The sequence below is a fragment of the Eptatretus burgeri genome, chromosome 6 (genome assembly GCF_056783735.1).
Source record: "Eptatretus burgeri isolate ZD-2024b chromosome 6, Ebu_testis_v1, whole genome shotgun sequence".
NCBI lineage: Eukaryota > Metazoa > Chordata > Myxini > Myxiniformes > Myxinidae > Eptatretus > Eptatretus burgeri.
In genome coordinates, this window is record NC_140966.1 from 113,126,441 (window position 1) to 113,141,469 (window position 15,029).

At 49.0% G+C, this 15,029-nt stretch overlaps 1 protein-coding gene across 3 annotated transcripts in view; it reads left to right on the plus strand.

Annotated features, from left to right (window-relative positions):
• The window catches only part of LOC147025652 (adhesion G protein-coupled receptor B1-like), a 182,989-nt gene that overhangs the window by 43,371 nt on the left and 124,589 nt on the right, over nt 1-15,029 (plus strand). The window lies entirely within an intron of this gene.

Genomic DNA, 15,029 nt, shown 5'->3' on the forward strand with positions numbered 1-15,029 from the left:
AGGCCTGCAGGTGCTGTTGGCTAAGGGATGGCAGGATAGCTCGGATGGTAGTGTACTCACCTCTCATATGTCTAGTCTAGTCATGGATTTGTTCTCTTGTGGAGTCAGAGTAAACAAATAACTGTCATCTTGGCGCTTAAAGGTGCTGACAAAAGGTGCTGAATGTCGTAGTACGCCATCCTTCACGTCATAAATTAAAGCTGCTGTCCCGTCTGCATTCAGGTCATGGGTGTTAACGATCCACAGTATCAATCTTGAAACTAGTTCGCCATTGTTTTGCTGGCTCTCGAGACAAATCCTGTGCTTAGAAATCAATGGATTACTCAGTTAATTATACAACTGGATGTGGATGTTCTTTGATGACCTGAAATGTATCAATTAGATTCGGTGTGGAATCACCACAAGCTTGATGGGCCAAACACCCTTCTCTTATATTTCCTTGTGCATAACTGTGTAATTGTTCCATAGCCAATTGTGTCGTACAAATGCAAAGTTCCGTTCTCTGCTTTATGGTGCAGATACAAGTGTGTGATGTGAAAAGCAATTCCAAATTATCAGAACTAGTATATCTCAATGTTGAATTTGAATGTCGAGTCCCCCTACATCACCTAGATGATGACCACCTCCCTGCCCCCCTCCTCCCTTCGGATTTCTCAAACACTGATTGCTTAAGCATCTGTGATGTTGATAAAGACAAATCCCTGGAATGCTTCCTCGTTCACCCACTCGCTACCTCTTGCTCGACCTGGCATGCTGTAACGTGCACCTGCCTGCCACCCGGTGCACCCTTGTGCACCACCGATAGCAGGGCAGGCAATTACTGCCAAGCAGTTTGTCATCTCAGCCCGAAAGGAAGTTCTTTAATGAAACGTCATCAAGATTTTACACAATGACCAAATCGAATGCGTCACTGACCTGAAATATGGCTGACCTCTGACTATGTGGTTCAAGCAACATTCCTGAATGTGTGGACAGGTGTACTAACTTTAGCATTTGAGCAGCACTTCCATCTGCAATTGTTCAAACATACAGCACGTACAACACACAAGGAAACACAGCACATGGCAAGACAAAGTTCTTTATACTGATATGCAATCAGAAATTTCACTACTTTTCCATCTCCTCGACGTGGAACCGTTTTCTCTCGCAGTCCATTTCTAATGTGGTGTGCATGATGTTTCATGTAAGAAGGCTGAGGAGCATCTGCCTTCTTTAGACATCTGACCTGTGCTGCATAGGTGTAAACATCCATACACCTGAGTTGGTCTCAATTGTATTCTCAGCTCACCCAGTCCTTCCAGGATGACATGAGGAAGAAAACATCTCAACCAATCAAAGAATATAAATGGCAGAGCACCATCTCTCGAGCTGGAGCACCATCCCTCGACCTGAAGCACCATCCCTCGACCTGGAGCACCATCCCTCAACCTGGAGCACCATCCCTCGACATGGAGCGCCATCCCTCGACATGGAGGGCCATCCCTCGACCTGGAGCACCATCCCTCGATATGAAGTGCCATCCCTCAACATGGAGTGCCATCCCTCGACATGGAGTGCCATCCCTCGACATGGAGTGCCATCCCTCGACATGGAGCGCCATCCCTCAAAATGGAGCACCATCGCTCGACCTGAAGCACCATCCCTTGACATGGAGCGCCATCCCTCGACATAGAGCACCATCCCTCGACCTGAAGCGCCATCCCTCGACATGGAGCACCATCCCTCGACCTGGAGCACCATCCCTCGATATGGAGTGCCATCCCTCGACCTGGAGCACCATTCCTCGACATGGAGCGCCATCCCTCAAAATGGAGCACCATCCCTCGACCTGAAGCACCATCCCTCGACCTGAAGCACCATCCCTCGACCTGAAGCACCATCCCTCGACCTGAAGCACCATCCCTTGACATGGAGCGCCATGCCTCGACATGGAGCACCATCCCTCGACCTGAAGCGCCATCCCTCGACATGGAGCGCCATCCCTCGACATGGAGCACCTTCCCTCGACCTGAAGTGCCATCCCTTGACCTGGAGCACCATCCCTCGACCTGGAGCACCATCCCTCAACATGGAGCACCATCCCTCGACATGGAGCACCATCCCTTTACATGGAGCACCATACCTCGACCTGGAGCACCATCCCTCGACATGTAGCACCATCCCTCGACCTGGAGCACCATGCCTCAACATGGAGCGCCATCCCTCGACCTGGAGAGCTATCCCTCAACATGGAGAGCCATCCCTCGACCTGGAGAGCCATCCCTCGACCTGGAGAGCCATCCCTCGACATGGAGTGCCATCCCTCGACCTGGAGTGCCTTCCCACGACCTGGAGAGCCATCCATCGACATACAGCGCCATCCCTCGACATGGAGAGCCCTCCCTCGACATGGAGTGCCATCCCTTGACATGGAGCGCCATCCCTCGATCTGGAGAGCCATCCCTCGACATGGAGTGCCATCCCTTGACATGGAGAGCCATCCCTCGACATGGAGCGCCATCCCTCGACATGGAGAGCCCTCCCTCGACCTGGAGCACCATTCCTTGACATGGAGCGCCAACCCTCGACATGTAGTGCCATCCCTCGACCTGAAGCACCATCCCTCGACATGGAGCGCCATCCCTCGATCTGGAGAGCCTTCCCTTGACATGGAACGCCATCCCTCGACCTGGAGCGCTATCCCTCGACATGGAGTGCCATCCCTCGACCTGAAGCACCATCCCTCGACATGGAGCGCCATCCCTCGATCTGGAGAGCCTTCCCTTGACATGGAACGCCATCCCTCGACCTGGAGCGCTATCCCTCGACATGGAGTGCCATCCCTCGACCTGAAGCACCATCCCTCGACCTGAAGCACCATCCCTTGACATGGAGCGCCATGCCTCGACATGGAGCACCATCCCTCGACCTGAAGCGCCATCCCTCGACATGGAGCGCCATCCCTCGACATGGAGCACCTTCCCTCGACCTGAAGCGCCATCCCTTGACCTGGAGCACCATCCCTCGACCTGGAGCACCATCCCTCAACATGGAGCACCATCCCTCAACATGGAGCGCCATCCCTCGACCTGGAGAGCTATCCCTCAACATGGAGAGCCATCCCTCGACCTGGAGAGCCATCCCTCGACATGGAGTGCCATCCCTCGACCTGGAGTGCCTTCCCACGACCTGGAGAGCCATCCATCGACATACAGCGCCATCCCTCGACATGGAGAGCCCTCCCTCGATATGGAGAGCCATCCCTCGACATGGAGCGCCATCCCTTGACATGGAGCGCCATCCCTCGATCTGGAGAGCCATCCCTCGGCATGGAGTGCCATCCCTTGACATGGAGCGCCATCCCTCGATCTGGAGAGCCATCCCTCGACATGGAGTGCCATCCCTTGACATGGAGAGCCATCCCTCGACATGGAGCGCCATCCCTCGACATGGAGAGCCCTCCCTCGACCTGGAGCACCATTCCTTGACATGGAGCGCCAACCCTCGACATGTAGTGCCATCCCTCGACCTGAAGCACCATCCCTCGACATGGAGCGCCATCCCTCGATCTGGAGAGCCTTCCCTTGACATGGAACGCCATCCCTCGACCTGGAGCGCTATCCCTCGACATGGAGTGCCATCCCTCGACCTGAAGCACCATCCCTCGACATGGAGCGCCATCCCTCGATCTGGAGAGCCTTCCCTTGACATGGAACGCCATCCCTCGACCTGGAGCGCTATCCCTCGACATGGAGTGCCATCCCTCGACCTGAAGCACCATCCCTCGACCTGAAGCACCATCCCTTGACATGGAGCGCCATGCCTCGACATGGAGCACCATCCCTCGACCTGAAGCGCCATCCCTCGACATGGAGCGCCATCCCTCGACATGGAGCACCTTCCCTCGACCTGAAGCGCCATCCCTTGACCTGGAGCACCATCCCTTGACATGGAGCGCTATCCCTCGACATGGAGTGCCATCCCTCGACCTGAAGCACCATCCCTCGACATGGAGCGCCATCCCTCGATCTGGAGAGCCATCCCTCGACATGGAGTGCCATCCCTCGACATGGAGTGCCATCCCTCGACATGGAGCGCCATCCCTCGACATGGAGCGCCATTCTTTACAAGCCTGTTCCTTCAGATGTTCGAATCTGACTGGAGTCCTGATAAATATATGACTCATTTGCTATTGGCTAAAAATGCCGCAGCCTTTTCAGATTCATATCTGACATTCTTGCTGAAGTACCCAGCCATGCCCGTGGAAATTCCATGAAATGTGCATTTCAGTATTTCTTGGATGACAAATTGAGGAATATGTTGGCCTTGTGATTACTATGAATTACCAATATTGGGTGTTGCAAAATGCGATTGGACCACTTTCCCTTCTTTTAACTTCTTTATATTTATTGTGCCTCTGCTGACGAAGTCACTCAGGGCATTATGTTTGCAGCTCATCTGTCCATCCCAACATCCTTCCTTCGGTCCTTACATACGTCCGTCCGTGTTACCTTTCTCTGTTTTCTGTGCAACCGCTTATCCAATTGACACGAAATTTTCACCAAAGGTGCAACGGATAATGTAGAATGTTTTAATGTTAATTATGACGTCATATGTCACGTAATGTGGTAGCCATGTTGGAAATTTTTTTAAAACTTTGGACCTCTATATCTCTGAAACTGCTCCATGGAAAATTTTTTTGAAAGTTGGCATGTGAAGGACTTGCCATGGGAAACAAATCTGAATTAATTTTTTTTTTAATCGATGTCATACGTGCCTGGTGTTGGCTTCATGATTAGGGTGGTTGGCTTGTGATCCGAGGATCCTGAATTCAAATCCTCCTTGGCCATTAAGTTAATACAAGGTGGGGTTGACTCAGCCTGTTATCCTTCCAAGGTTGGCAAAATGAGTACCAGCTTGCTGGGATGATTGAGCCATTCGAGTATCCTGTGTTGGAGTGGTGACCCATCCAGGATTGTGCGCAATATCCCAGGAGACTGCTTCGGCAGCATTGATGCTCTCCACAGAGTGTGGTCCTGATGGACAGATGTCATCGGTGGCTTTGTTATGATGTCATAATTGCACATGTCCAACATTTTATCTGATCATTATGAGAATTTTTGAGGGTCATCTAGGGCTAAATTGTTTAGGGGGGGTGGAGGGGGGGTCATCGGTCATCGGTAACAAGGTTTGGCGGCCATATTGCTTTTAACATTAAAACCTTCAAAAATCTTCTGCTCTGAAACGGCTTGACAGATTGAGGGGAAAATTCACCCACATGTTCCCCAAGCCTTGGGAATACCAGGATGTTCACAAATAATTAATAAGTCACATGGTCTGGCAGCCATATTGGATTGAGTGAAAATCTTTTTTTTTAAACTCTCTTGAACCGTTTCATCAATCAACGTGAAACGTTATAATTATGATTTAGTAGTCATGTGGAATAAATGTTTTAAATTTCAGCCTGATCACACACATGATCTGGCAGCCAGAAATATTTAATATTTTGAATCTGGGTTCAGGGATTGAAATCAAACTTGATACATGTATTATGATGTAATAATGCGGGCAGAGGCATATTTGGCAATGTCGTAGAGTGTCCTTCTAGTTACATTTTTATAACACCGCACATCAAATCACTACAACCTCAACATATGATCTTCACAAAACATATCACTCGATCGCTCCCGGGAAAAAAAAAAAACAAAAGCAGTGTGTTCGCACAAGACCCGTTCGAGACCTGAAGGTCAATTATCTGATTTTAATATATATATATATATATATATATATATATATATATATATATATATATATATATATCTTTTAATCCAAACATAGCCCTCAACCTTCCTCTGGATGAAAGAGGAGTCCATGCAAGGTTTGGTTGCACTGATTCTCACAGTGTCCGAATGCATAAATGAACAAACAAACAAACTTTTTTCTTTATATATTCGATGAGTGAATGATGGACACATGTTTGAGTATTTCCATAAATAAATACAGGTGGTGGACCAAAAAAAATGGAAACACCTGGTTAAATGAGAGACACCAATCAACTACAACCTCAACAGACAGCAACAGCCAACGATATTATTGTCAGGTCAGGTCAGGTCAAATTAGATCTGTGACTTGCTACAGGTACGTACCATGCAAACCTATAGAAACCAAACTGTTAGTTTCCTGGTGAGGAGGGTGTATGGATATGGACACCCAGCAGGATTAAAAACAAAGTCTGTCAAAGGGCGGAGGAACTCATTGTGAGCCAACAGCCATCCACATCAAGTGCCCAACTGTGTCTTCGGACGTCCTCCTGCAGTTGGGATACTTATTATTAGGAGGTTGGTGGCAGGATTTGCACTCCAGCCACCATAAAACTCTTCATTTCACAAAACGTATGAAAAGCACAAAAAAAAGCTGAAAACCCACTCCGTGGGAGGACCTCTTGTGCAGCTGCTCTTCGCAGGGCAGCTCACTGGATGATGGGATTGGGACAAAGCCTTCGGGACCCCCAATCTTTGATGATAGGAGAGAAACCATGAGGTAACCTTCCCGAGTCAGATTGCGGTAGTGTGTGTCGGAGTGGTGCTGAGGTGTCGTCCACCAGACGGCAGTCTCCTTGGGTTAACCTGAGGCAGTCCCTTCGGGTGGGTGCCTGGAATGTCCTATCCCTAAGAGAGGATGATCACCTGTCTGTTATCATATGAGCTCAAGCGTTTGGACATTGGTATTGCAGCACTTTCTGAGGTTTGGAGACCGGATTGTGGCGAGATCATGGCGGGTGGTTACACCTACTATTTGTCTGATCGCTCTGATGGTTACCATTCCCAAGGAGTTGCTGTAGCTGTGTCAGATAAGATGAAACAAATGATAATTTAGGAAACACCGGTCAACGAGCGTATTATGAGATTAAGGATTCGTCACTCCTTGGGTGTCATTTCCCTGGTCTCTGTTTATGCTCCAACTGAGGCGAGTCATTTCACTGTGGAGGATGCATTCTATGCCATGCTCAAGTCTGAAATTGAAAATTGCCCCAGGCGAGATACTCTTCTCGTCTTGGGGGATTTCAATGCAGAGACTGGAACTGATAGAGATGATCATGAGATGTGTGTTGGTCCCCATGGGCCTGGAACTGTGAACCTGAATAGCACTAAGTTCTTGACTATGTAAGAAAACATGGACTTAGGGTGGCCGGTTCATGATTTCAGCACCCACACGCTCAACTCTGGACTTGGTATTCCAGCACTGGTGGTGTGACAAAGGAGATTGACCATGTGGTCATTGATGGTCACTGGAGGATGATCCAAAACTGCAGGGTTTACCGGAGTGCTCAGTTCCTCAATACTGACCACAGGCTTGTTGTAGCAACTCTGAAGTTGCACATTAAATCCAGTACCATCCCAGATGGCAATGTTGGCATCCCAGCCAAGGCTGGATGTTGGCAATCTGTTTGGTGAGATGGGAGCTGAGGAGTTTGCGAACAGGCTGAGTGGTGCTTTGGGGGATCCTGAATAGTTGTGGAGTGCCTTCAAGACCACCATCCTTGATGTTGCCGGTGGGTGTCTTGGAACTCATCGGAGCGTGAAGAATAATTTTATCTCTCAAGGGACACTGGATACCATTGACCAGAGTCACAGGGTCAGGTTGAATGGCAGAGCTGAGCTGTTCAGGGAACTGAGGCATAAAACTGTAAACGCGCTATTGGTGGACAATAAAGCCTATGTGCGAGGAATCTGTGAGGGGGAAGAGCATCACCTGTAGTCAAGTGATTCACATCCTGCTTACAGGGGAATTCACGCATTGGGTTCCTCCAAGCCCATCCCTCGGTGTACTGCAGTTAGAGCTGAGGGTGGTCGGCTCTTGAAGGAGGCGTCCGAAGTGAAGGCCTGCCGGGCCGGTTACTTTGAGTGGCTGTACCAGGCTGATCAACCAGCAGTGTAGTTAGATGTCATGGGTGTTACTGTCCCTGTTGCTGACCCTCCAATCAACTGTGTTCCACTCTGCATTTGTGGAAACACAGGGTGCGGTGAACTGGTTGAAATGGGGTAAAGCTCCTGGGATCCGTGGCATCCATGTTGAACTTCTCAAGGCTGGTGGAAATGCTGCACTCATGTCATTGCATGCAGTTCTGTGCTCTGCCTGGAACACAAGTATCATCCCAACAGACTGGAAGAGGGGCCTCGTTGTCCCTCTCTGGAAAGGGAAGGGTGATCACCAAGACTGCAGCAACTTCGGAGGGGTGATGCTGCTCTCAGTGCCGGGCAAGGTATTTGCTCGGATAATTCTTGATAGGGTTCGCCACCATCTGCTTAAGTACCAGCATCCAGAGCAGTCAGGCTTTACACCAAAGAGGTCAACGATTGACGGTATCCTTGCTCTTCAGGTCCTCACCGAACGCAGACAAGAATTTGGGCAGGGGCTGCTTGCAGCCTATGTAGATCTCTGTAAAGCATTTGATTCAGTCAATCGGGATGCCCTCTGGGGGATTATTGGTCTCCTTGGGGTGCCACCAAAACGGATCGATCTGATGTCGGAACTACACTTTTTTTTGTATACCTTGTCGAGGCTCGTATGAGAGCTAACACACAACGCACAGCAAGGGGGCATGAGACAAGAGGGGCGGGAGTGGGAGGGATAAAACAGTGGGGAACAGACACATTAGGAGATCTGTGGAAGGGAGAGGGATGGGACGGGGAACATGGCGAAGAGAAGATGGACATTGTAGGGACTTTCAGGAAGTAAAGCAGGGGAATTGAAGGAAGTGGGCTTGGGTGGATTATCGCGGGTAGAAAAGATCGAGGACCTGGATGGGGGATGATAAGAGGTGGTGGTGAACAGCTGTTTTGAAAGCCTGGAGGGAAGAATGGGAAAGAATAGTGAGGGAGTTTATTCCAAAGGTGGGGAAAAAGAGGAATGAAAGAGTGAAGGTGAGCAGTGATTTGTGATTTTGGTAGTTTTACCAGAAGGGGGTTGTTGGCGGACCTTGAGCGCCCTGTGGAAATGTGGTGGGGACAAATCACAGAGAGAGCAGGGGGGGCAAGGCTGGAGAGGAGACAGTAGAAGACAGAAAGTCCACCGACCAACCTGCGGTGATTGAGTGAGAGGCCCAAAGACTCAGCTTCATTGCGGGAGATGCCGATGATCCTAAATGCCCTGGTTTCGACAGCGTGAAGCCGAGAAAGGTGGGAGGCAGGAGCACCAGCCCAGAGGGGAAAGCAGTACTCCATCAGGCTGCGGACAAAAGCATTGTCAGTGGTCAGGAGCTCAAGAGGGCCGAGGAAGGACTTTGCACGACGGAGGATTCCCAGTCGGCGACTGGCTTTTGAGGTGAGGTTGGAAATGTGACTTTCCCAGGAAAGGTCATGGCAGATAGTGAGACCCAGAAGCTTGAAAGAAAAGACTTCTTCCAGAGGATTGTTGCGAAAGTGGATGGGGGGGGTTTTCTAAACAGTCCTTTCGAAGAGACATAGTGAGAGTGTGAGATTTGTCTGGATTGAAAGACATGTTCCACGTGTTGGACCAGTTTGTGATTTTATCCAGATCTGCAGTGAGCGAAGAAGCTTCTGCTTGCCGGTCTGAGGGATGACCGATGGTACGGCCGAGGGTGCAGTCATCAGCAAAGAGATATGGAGGATTTTCCAGAGAGTCGGAGAGATCATTGATGAAAACCAGAAAAAGAACAGGGCCCAGAACGCTACCTTGAGGAACTCCAGCCTGGACAGGAAGAGGGGAGGAAAGAACTCCATTTAGGGCCACACGTTGACTGCGACAGGAGAGGAAGTCTGCGGGCCATGAGTGAAGATGGCCTTGGATACCATGGGAAGAGAGTTTGGTGAGTATGACAGGGTACCAGGCTGTGTCAAAAGCACGTGATATGTCCAGGGATACGGCTCGGATTTCCTGTCTGGCATTGAGGACCTCCACCCATTGTTGGGAGAGCAGAAGCAGCATATCCAGGGTAGAGTGACCTGGTCTGAAACCAAATTTATGATCGGAAATCAAGTCATTGGAGAAGAGGAAGGATTTCATGTCTGAAGCGATGATGGATTCCATAACCTTGCTGATGATTGGGAGAAGGCAGATTGGTCTGTAGTTGCAGGGATCTGTTTTTGCACCTTTTTTGCAGGGCAGTGATGTTTGCAGATTTCCAAGCAGAGGCAGAAGACCTTGAGCAAATGAGAGGGTGAATAGAACAGAAAGAGCGTGAGCAAGAGCAGAAAGCAGGTTTTTAGGACACGCGGGCTGATGCCGTCTGGACCGGTTGCAGAATCTGACTCGAGGTTTGAAAGCAAGCTCTCCACCTTGTCAGGAGAAAAGGACACAGAGTCCAGGGACAGTTGGGTGCGACTGGGTAAGGTGGGTAGAGAAAGTGATGGGTTTAGGACACAAGATTTAGGACTTTGGTACTGATGGTGCTGTGAGATCTGATGATACCATCTCGGACTTATTTCCAGTTGTTACTGGAGTTCTTCAGGGGTGTGCACTGGCCCCCATACTTTTCAGCACTTGTGTGGACTGAACTCTGAGGAGGATGTCGGAGAGATCAAGCTGTGGTGCATAATTTGGGAATGTCAATATGTCTGACTTTGATTTCGCAGATGATGTAGTCATCTTTGCAGAGACTTTAGATATCCTTTTGGGGGCCCTCGAGGTGCTGAATGAGGAGTCAGAGGCACTGGGATTTCGGGTCTCCTGGGTCAAAACTAAGATCCAGGCTCTCAGTGACATCTTGGATGCTGCTGTCATGTCTGTGCCTGTTTGTGGAAAGGATGCTGAGGTCATTGAGAGATCCACTTTCCTTGGCAGTGATATTCATGTCTCTGCTGGCTGTGGCCAGAGGTCATCAGACGTCTGGGTCGGGCCTGGGGAGTCATGGAGTCACTAGATCATGGGGTGTGGTGCTGCGGGTTACTGTGTGGGAGGATGAAAGTCTGAGTCTTCAGATCCTTGGTGCTTCCAGTCTTGCTCTATGGGTGTGAGACTTGGACTCTGGCCAGGGATCTGAGATAGAGACTTAATTCCTTTGGTACCAGGTCTCTTTGGAGAATCCTTGGCTATCGTTGGTCAGACTTTGTGTCCAATGATCGGTTGCTGAGAGAGACTCAAATGAGGTTTGTTACCTGCATAGACCGTGAGCATCAGCTGTGACTGTATGGATATGTGGCTCGTTTTCCTGATGCTGATCCTGATCACTAGATTCTCTCAGTGAAGGAACTGCATGAGTGGAGGAGGCCAATGGGCCGACCACGTTCCTCGTAGTTGCAGCAGGTTAATCAGCATCTCAAGGAGATGGGGATGGGCCAGGCATCTGCTTGTGGGATGGCCAGACGGAGGCCCCTGGAGTACCAGCGGAAAGTGGACGCAGTGGCCTGCTGCTCTGGTGCATGCCCTCATACCTGACCTGACCTGATCAAGCAACGGCTTCCACACAGGCGTGGCTCATGTGTTAATTTTGGAAATACCATCCCAGCATGCTTAGGATCATGTATAAAAATGCTGCACAGGCCTGGTTTCCTTTAATTATGGCTTGCATGGATGCAAGAGGAGACCCCCCCCCCAATTCCCCCATCCACAGAGCATGTGTGGGCACCCAATGGTTTGAGGAGCATGACACTGATATTATCTGTAATGCGCACTGTTTCCCTCGTCTGATAATGTTCCCTCTACTACCACCGATCACTGTGTGTGTGTGTGTGTGTGTGTGTGTGTGTGTGTGTTTGTGTGTGTGTGTGTGTGTGTGTGTGTGTGTGTGTGTGTGTGTGTGTGTGTGTGTGTGTGTGTGTGTCGATCTCCAAATGTTCTGATTCTGGGTGCGCCAAGTGTCGAGAGTCCTGAAACCAGGTTGCGGTGCGTACTAGGCATCAGGTCACCAACACGGATCCTCACTGCTCCGACACAGGCCGAAGCCTCCCCAATGGCACGCAGTCTTGACGCACAAACTGTCTGTGCACTTCACCGCACGACCAGCCAGACTCCAAATTCGCAAACAACAAATAACTACTCTGACGAGCTTTGAGGAACCTTCATTTGTATTTGAGAACAACAATGGAGTTGCAACGAAAGAGATCCATCTCGTCGGCATGAGCATCAGACCCCATTCAACGACTTAACCATGTGACTAAATCCAACCAATCAGGAGTGGATTGTAGAGGGACCAGTCCATTATTATATACAGGGGTAAGATGGGTCAATCTATAATCAGAAAAGATAACACAGGTCTCCGCACGTTACATTGTCCATACATCATGGCCTTCTCCGTCATCAGATCTGAACCCACTCGAGCATTTATGGGATATTCTGGAACGACGCCCGAGACAGCGTTTTCCACCTCCCTCAAACAGGTGTGAGTTGATTGACCTTCTCATGGAAGAATGGTGCCGCATCCCTCCTGCAGAATTTCAGACGCTGGTGGACTCTAAGCCACAGCGCATACAGGCCATTCTGGCCGCATGTGGTGGCCCAACGCCCAAATAAGTGGCTTTACGTTGGCGTTTGCAGTTTTTTGTCCACCACCTGTATATCCAAATAAAATGGTTCTTCCGAAAGAGAATACAAGTCATCAAATTGTCTCTTTTCGGCATATAAATCTCAAAAAGGGATGAACGAAAAAAATAATTAAAAACTCTGATTACATACATGCACTTCCTTTTGAAATAGTCCGAATGTCGTATGCATTTAGGAATATTGCAAATAAACTGATTCATCAGACACTTCCAGGTTAGTTCATCAGAACGGTTTCTTGCAACAACGTCCTGTAGGGTTGATGGAAAGAACAAAGAAAATGTGAAGATTTGAATGAAAATCCGACGAGCTCCACCTACAGTCAACCCACCTGGTTAAACTCCCCCAATCCAGGCTTGCTGCACACCTCCTCTCTTTTGTTCCTCCTTTTTCACAGTTTGAGGAACCTCCTTCCTGAGGCTGTTTAATCCCACTCTTCCGTCGAGGGATTAGAGCAAACGGTGCAGCACCATCTCAGGTCACCCCCCCCCCATCCGTACGTCAGATCTTTTCAACCCCCATGAGCCCTACCTAACACAACCCTCTTACTCGCGCAGGTTAATGTGCTTCCTTCCCTCCTCTTTTCCTGTTCTTTCCATCCCTTGATCGCTGTGTTCAACGTTGACCCGACTGGAAGTGGGTCGCCGTTCCACCCTCTCTCTCACCTCAGTCTTGTGTGAGCCTTAATCCTTTATTTCCCCTCAGCCCGAATTGGGCTGAAAAAGGGGTATTGTCGTCACAGGCGTTGTTCGGCGGGCGTCCGTCCAGGCGTCTGTCAACTTTTGGTTTCCGTCAATTTCGAGGAGAACGCCTTGTCCGATTAAATCCATTTTTGCAGGGTATGTTGGGGCTGGGTAGAGGAAGGTTCCTTTCCAAAATGGGCACGCTGCGATTTTCAATGTGGCCTCCATGGCAGCCATCTTGAAATTGGTTTCCGTCGATTGAGGAGAACGCCTTGTCCGATTAAATCCATTTTTCAGAGTATGTTGGGGCTGGGTAGAGGAAGGTTCCTTTCGAAAATCAGTGCGATGCGATATCCAATATGGCGGCTAGGGCAGCCATCTTGAATTTGGTTTCCGGACAATAACTTGAGAACGGCTTCACACATTGATTTTATTCTGGCGAGGTATAATGGGGTTGAATAGAGGAAGGTTCCTTTCCAAAATGGGCATGCTGCGATTTTCACTGTGGCCGTCACGGCAGCCATCTTGAAATTGGTTTCCGTAAATTTTGAGGAGAACGCCTTGTCCGATTAAATCCATTTTTGCTGGGTGTGTTGGGGTTGAGTAGTGGAAGGTTCCTTTCGAAAATGGGCGCGCTGCGATTTTCAATATGGCCACCATCTTGAAATTGGTTTGCGTCAAGGGGCCGAGGAGTTACGTCCGCTTTGCGGTGCTATTTTTATGATTAAAAATTGAGATTTAAAGCATTAAAATGGCATCATCAGGAATTAATTAAATACATCACAAATTTCTAATCAGAAAAATTTAAATGAAAATAAATATCTCATATTTATTATGTGAAGGTGTTCCATAAGCATCGACTGTATCATTACATCATTCACCTGATGAGGGATAACACGTGATTGTTTAACGTTTCGTTCGTTACAGCCATTTGGGATCACCTTGCGCACCTGGCACACTTCGAGGACTTCCCTGTCACCCTGATGGGTTGTACAGATTTAAGCAAAGCAAATGTACATCAAACGAGCAGAATAACTTGACGAAGTGGCATATTTGGACCTCGTGTAGACAAAGTGCACTTCAACATCAAAATGCACTTTCCTCTCCATTTAAGTCACATGGCTGCTTGGAATAGCAACAAGAACTTTGAACAAACAAATGTGTGAAAATGAATGACTTGAGATCAGACGGTTTGAAAACTCCATGAGGACAAAATCAAATTCGGTGGAAAATGATCCGACTCGTCTCATCGGGATGAACAACCTGAAGCCAATTCCCATTAATATGGTGTTAACAGACTTCAGATCATCAGAGGATGATAGACTTGGATGACTCAGACAAGTTTGACAGCGTTAGTCACGTCGTTTTAGCAGTGCGTACCCATTAGAGAAGTAAAGGTTTCTTTCTGTAAATGCATTTTTATACTCAAACACTTTGCTTTTAAAGTTTGTTTTGTTCTTACTGATGAGACCGTTAAGGCTGAGACACGTGTCCATGAGTGTACATTTAAAATAATGGCTTGAACACTCCGCTCTCCTCTTGAGTGGTCCTTTTATTGGAGAGATATTTGCTTTCCAGTCGTGTGAGCTCCTCACCTTCATCTACCTCCTTCTGTTCTCTCTATCCTCTGACCCTTCCAACTCCTGAGCTCCTCCAGGATGTACATGTCCTTCCAGTAACCCCCACATTCTTAAACTCTCAAATCCAGTCTGACCCCACAGCCCACGCAACGATTCTCTTTGTCTCCTGTTTGTGGAACCACATTGCTGATGATGTTTAATCCCACTCTTCCCTCGAGGCATGGCCGGAAGAGCCAAATCTTTTTCAAGGGGCGGCTACAGATGTGTCCGAATGATTGCGACGTTGCCC